The sequence below is a fragment of the Silene latifolia genome, chromosome 3, assembly GCF_048544455.1.
Source record: "Silene latifolia isolate original U9 population chromosome 3, ASM4854445v1, whole genome shotgun sequence".
Taxonomy (NCBI): Eukaryota; Viridiplantae; Streptophyta; class Magnoliopsida; order Caryophyllales; family Caryophyllaceae; genus Silene; species Silene latifolia.
This window is the reverse complement of record NC_133528.1, coordinates 110,063,700-110,069,957: the sequence shown is the minus strand read 5'-3', so window position 1 is coordinate 110,069,957 and position 6,258 is coordinate 110,063,700.

Sequence of the window (6,258 nt, the reverse complement as noted above, 5' to 3'; positions counted from 1 at the left end):
GAAACAATTGAATTTGAAATTGAGATTGAATGAATGATTTATTATAAATACAAGACGTTGTGATTTATAATTGATAAACCGTTTTGGTACAAGTAATTACGAATTACTAGTCGATTTTGTATATGACATATTTTATGAGTATGTTGATTTTTAATATGTTAAAAATACATTACAATTTCACATGACAAGTAACTTGTCACATATGTCAAAATTGACATATGACAAAATAAAATGGACCTTCCATTTTATAATAAGAGTACCGAAATGTTGGAGGGAATAAGGTTAATATTGTGTTTTTATTTTAACTGGAAAACATGATGATTAACCTCAATGACTAGCCTTACATGCGTAGTCTCACCTTGAGAAGAACAAGGCCATGCATTGGCTTCCCTTGTCCCTCCTCCCACCGGTTTTCTAGAGAAAAGATAGAGGTTTTTTTTTTCATCTATCATTTCATTCACAACTTCAACTAATTTTTCTAGTGTAAGAAAAAGATATTCTCTCTACCATTTTTGTGAAAACTTAGAGAAATAAAAACACACAAATCTATCCTCTCTTGGCCGAAATAACAAGAGAACAAATTAATATTTTTGTGTTAATTTTATAGTAAGACTTATATTATTTCTAGTACAAAATAATATTAGTCATTAAGAGATTTCCTTGGGTATTCACATTAGGTAGAGGTTCTAATTTGGACCTTTTTTGTTCATCCATTTTAAGGAAAGCTCAAGAACTAACAAATAGGTGAATTTGTTGGTGCCCATTAATCCGAAATCATATAGTAAGATTGATGATTTCTTCTCTTATCTTATTTATGTTTGCATGCATAAGATCTAGCTTTAATTTATGACTAAATAAATCTTTTCATATATGAATATGCAAATTAATGAGATTAATGAATTTCAACAAGCGGTATCAGAGCCTTAGGTTGTTTGCATGCAAATCGGTTTATAGTTTTTCAGAGTTATATGATTAACATATAAAACTAACTAATTGGTTTTATGAAGATAAACCTTAAAATAAATTTGCATGTTAAAAGTTTCTGGTCATAAGTGATTTTTATGACATTTTGGTTTGGTTATGGATTTTATTATTCATTTTATATAATATTGGCATTAAAATGTGATTTTTATGATAAAAATGTCATTTTTGGACGAAAAATAGCTAAACTTCGATTTTATTAGTGGTTTTTGGATATGTTTTCAAATATATTATCTACTGATGGCCTGTAAATGTTCATGATAAAATGAGTTGTTTTGCTCGAAATATGGATTTTTCAAGTTAAAATCGTATTTAAATGGATAAATAGGTTAATATGAGTTATATTTTGAATCTGGTCATGGAAATTTAGTATGTTATCACATGACATTTTACAAGATGTATGTAAAATATTTGGCTATAATAAAGTCTTTATGCATGATTTATGAATTTTTGATGAAAAATCACATAAATAGTGACTATAATTAGTAATAATCCTAAAACATACTTCATGACTAAGGAAAAATGTCACATGTTGCATTTTATCATATATTTCGGATCTAAAAGTGAAAAGTTGATGATTATAATTTTTTCTCATATTTTAGGGTCATAATTGTTAAAACCGATAAACCGCAACATTGTTTTTCTCGATAAAATTTTCGAAATTTTTAACCTAAGTTTTGAACATTATGAGTGTCATGGTATTTTTCCAGAATGATCATGAGTTTAAATTTCAAATTTTGAAATTATTTGAAATTTTTATTATTTAAATTGAAGTTTATAGCATATTTTTTTTATGTTTTTGAGTCCATTTATGAACAAAATTAAGAAATCAAGTTTAATTATTGTCAATTGTTAGTGGAGACTAATTTTGAGTCCTAAGATGGTTAGGGTAATTAACTTGTTCATAAATATGAATTTATGTAATTATTGTGATTTTAAAAGGTTAAATCACGCAAATCCGTAAAAACCTATTAATATACGATATTGGCTCTTTAAAGGCGATTTAACATAAAATTTGGCATGTTCATACATATTATAATGCTGCATTTTATTTATGATTGTCATATTTTAATTTTATGTAATTTTGAATTATGTAATTTTACTTAGTATGGCCTTAGTTTTAAATTGGTATTACCCGAAATGTATGGGAATATCGATTCGGTTGTAATTATTGTGATCTCGTATCACCGTTTTGTAATTTAATAGATTTATTTTATTTTAATTACAAATGTATAATAGGAAATTATGTAATTCATTTTGTAATTTATTTATTCCGAGTTCCTCAAGACGGTGCCACTCAAGAAGGCGATCCATTAAAGAAAGTGTTGCCTTGAAATGCGTGCCAAGACCGAAGTTCAAGGGACCAAAGGAGTTGGTTTCCGAATTTGTAATAGTTTATTAGATTTACTATTTTAGGAAGGCCATACTAGGATTTTATTTATGCTTTGCATTTTATTTATATGTTGCATGCATCGCTAAATCGCCATAACTAAAACATGCATTTATATCGAGTTTTTCGACCGTGTCAATTACAATTATCGTAGTTCACCGCTTTAGTTCACTTAAAACGAGATAGATAATAAATTGACATGACCTCTCGCTAAAATAAACAATTGAGACTTAGCCTTACCAAAAAGTAGAAACCATGAAAACCTATTTCATGAGGGAGTGCGCTCGGCCCTACCGGGGTACAAACCTTGTTACGTAGGGGAAGTGGGTGATAAATGTCTATCCACCGAGTTCATGTTGATAAGGGATGAATCGGCCCTACCGTGCCCAAGTTGATGTGGATTTGGATCATGAACACATTTATTCGAAATTTGGGTTGAACTCAACAAAAGTATTCTCGACCATTGCCGGATGTGTTTTGGGCTAAAGATAAATATTAATGTAATTTTATCGACTAAGAGTTCTAAAAGTAGAATTGATTAAAGAGTTAATCCACCGAGTTATATTGATAAGGGATGAATCGGCCCTACCGTGCCCAAGTTAATATGAATTTGGATCTTGGAATCATTTATCATAGTTGGGTAGAGGTCACTATGTAAATGCTTTACTTGTTATTATATTTACAAGTATTAATAAAACGATAAATGTTAAGTTTTTCCACTATTCCGTTATCATATTGTTCTATTTCTTTACCACAATCCATATACGATATCATTTCGATTTTTGATTCAAATCTCCATTAAAACATCGTAACTAAAGACAAAATTTAAATTTTCTTCTAAAAACCTCGTATTATCTATTGTAAGGATCTCTTGTAAAGAGTATAGATAAAAGTTATTAGTGATCAAAAGGGTTTTTGATTCTTGACTAACATATCTACTTACAATGAATTGTTTCTCATATGTTTAATTGAGTTAAGTACTTTGAAACGTTACATCATTTTGGTAACTAGATTTGTTGGAAATCAAAATTGACCAAAATACCGCAACCACTTCAATGAAAGTTTTAAGACTAAACAAACGAATGAAAAGCAGTCTTCATGAATTTCAATTTTGCTTCTCTTAACAAAGACTCATTGAAATGAGTGGGAGCATCCTCTTAAACCGTTAAGAAAAGGGTGAGGTTTATAGAAGTAAAATTAGAATGGAATTGATACAAGGTAATGTTAAAAGTAAATTTATTGAGAATAACGATACTAAATCTATCAATCCCGACGGATAAAGTTTCCATTGTCTTAACTGTTGGACACCAGAAAGGAAACTACCCCAAATTATTGAAGAATTAGCAAGTTGTGGGACATCTAATGGGACATTCTTCTTTAAATGTTTATTTGATTAACATAAATTTTGCTAGTACTGCTTCGTCAATATTAGAAACCAGTGGAGGTTTTCATCATTGTATTCGATATATAAGATGATTATAATATGACGACTAGCATCAAATAATGTCGAGAGATAGAGTCACTGTGTAATCAATCTTGTTTAGGGTTTATAGTTGTACTTAATTATAACTATTAAGTGCATAAACTCTAAATAAGAATATAAATTTGTTAAGATACAAAAGAGGTTTCACTTTTGTGACCCTATATATCATGATTTGATGTATGGCTAGCACATTATCAAAGGTGATTATACTCTAAACCAAACTAGAATGATATATCATGTAGATGATGCAAGACTCAAATTGGTAACCCAAGATTAAACCTTAAATTCTAGAATGATGAACGCAAAGAGTTATCGAGTACTCTTGGAACCATTAGATTATTAATCTTATGGTATATGCGTATCTTGTGTTCAAAGCAAGAGGTCTCGTGCTTTTGGTTGAAAAGGAGATCGAGAATGTAAATCATTGATACAGAATAGGTTGATCATTTACTTTTACCAACGATTTAAGTTGACACTAATGTGTTCACTTAATAAGGTAAATAAAGAAATCTTTGAAGAAGTTCAAAGAGTTCAAAGAATCACGATTTAGTCGTGATGGGATTATCAAAGTGAAGACTTTGATATAAGCCAAAGGAAATGTGATATAGTATCACAAATTAATCTCTCTTAGCACACATTATGGGATAATGTGTGGTTGGATAAAGAAATCAAACGCTATTCGATATGGTTTGGACTTCAATCAAGTTACTTTGAGTTACTTGATCCTTTTGGGGATTTTATCCTTTTCTCTAAATTATTTTTCCCCTAAATCTAAAACGAATCATATGAGATATGAAATGGTAGGGTACCATGTTTTTAAGTTTTCAAAAGAAACAAATGCTCATTTTTCCTTATTATAATCACGAGTATAACGGGTTTGTGGCTCGTTAAGCTGTCTTTCTAAAATACAAGTTTATTTCTAGAAGACAGAGTGGGAGAAATTATTCAAGAGCCATAAATAATGTTATGTCGCAAGAAACTGGTCTTTCTTGGCGACATGAGACGTTTTGTGTAAGACGTTGTTTCTTCAAAACCTAGAAAGGTAAAGTTATCACTTGTTGAAGATGATGAATTAGTGTTACTTTTAGAAAGTAAAGAGCTTGCAACTTACAAAGAAATTGTTTGATTTAAGTTGATTACTTCTGGAAAGTAATGAACATATGACTTACATAAGAGTGTTTAAGTCACAACTCAATACAAGGCTTAGAGCCATGAAAATCCGAAATAAATTCCAAGTGGATTGTTAGATATCAAAGCTTGATTGGGGGCAAAGGGTTTTGCACTAGTTGAAATGCTTAAGTCTATTTGGATCTTCTTAGGGATTGTGTTTCATTATGATGATATACATATAGCGAGTGAATCTAAAACCCACTTTTTCAATTAGAAGGAATGTATTCAATACATATCTTGAGTTTTGTAGATTCTTGCAATCCTAAGATAATGTGAAACTTAAGAGAGGGTCTTGAGTAGGACATCAATGAGTTGGAATCAATGTTTTAATCATGTTATAAAACTTTTCTCAATAAGTCGAGAAGTTGTGTTTATACATGGAGTTTAGTGGGAGTTACGGTAATTTTAATTAGTCTAATATGTGGATGACATATTGATCATTGGGAATGATTTAAGACTTTTGGAGTATTATAATACATCTTTAATATCCGGATTTATGGAGATAAATCTACATGATATTAGCGTCAAATAAGAAGTCTTACGTTGATAAGATTAATGTTTAGTTCAATCGAGTTGAACATATTTGATTGATTCTATTTGCTTCCGATGCCGGATCAATTAAATGAGTAATGATGTATAACACTTCATATACTTTGAGTATGATGAAATTGTTTCAAACCGAATTTAAGTAATAGTTACCAAATAGCCATATTGATTATTCTTAAGTGCTTGAAGAAGCATTAAAGATGCAATGTTAAGTGTTTTTGCAATTCACAAGTTTATGTAAGAGCTTACACTAATGACTGTTGAGATTGTATAAGGTTTCGGACAAAAACCGTTTTCAAAACACCTAAAGATGATTAAGGAACCATTGTGGCTTACAACGGAAATTGAGTATACTTGCAATCATGAGATGTGAAAGAGGATGGATCTCATATACTGTGAAAATAGTGGGAGCTATTCTAAGGCTAGAGAGCTTATGTCTAGATTAGATCTTGACACGTGCTCAGAAAGTTTTGTAATGCAAATGTATACATTACAAAGGAAAACGAGTATGTAGTAATAAGGTTGAGTAAGGTACAAGAAGTTGATAAAACCTACTAACCAAAGCCTTCTCATAGGCTTAACATGATGAGTCATGTCATATATCATTTCAATTGCATTGAGATGAACAACTACATATAAGATGAAATGGATTATAAAAATATGAAGTAGTAATCAGGTATTGACTATT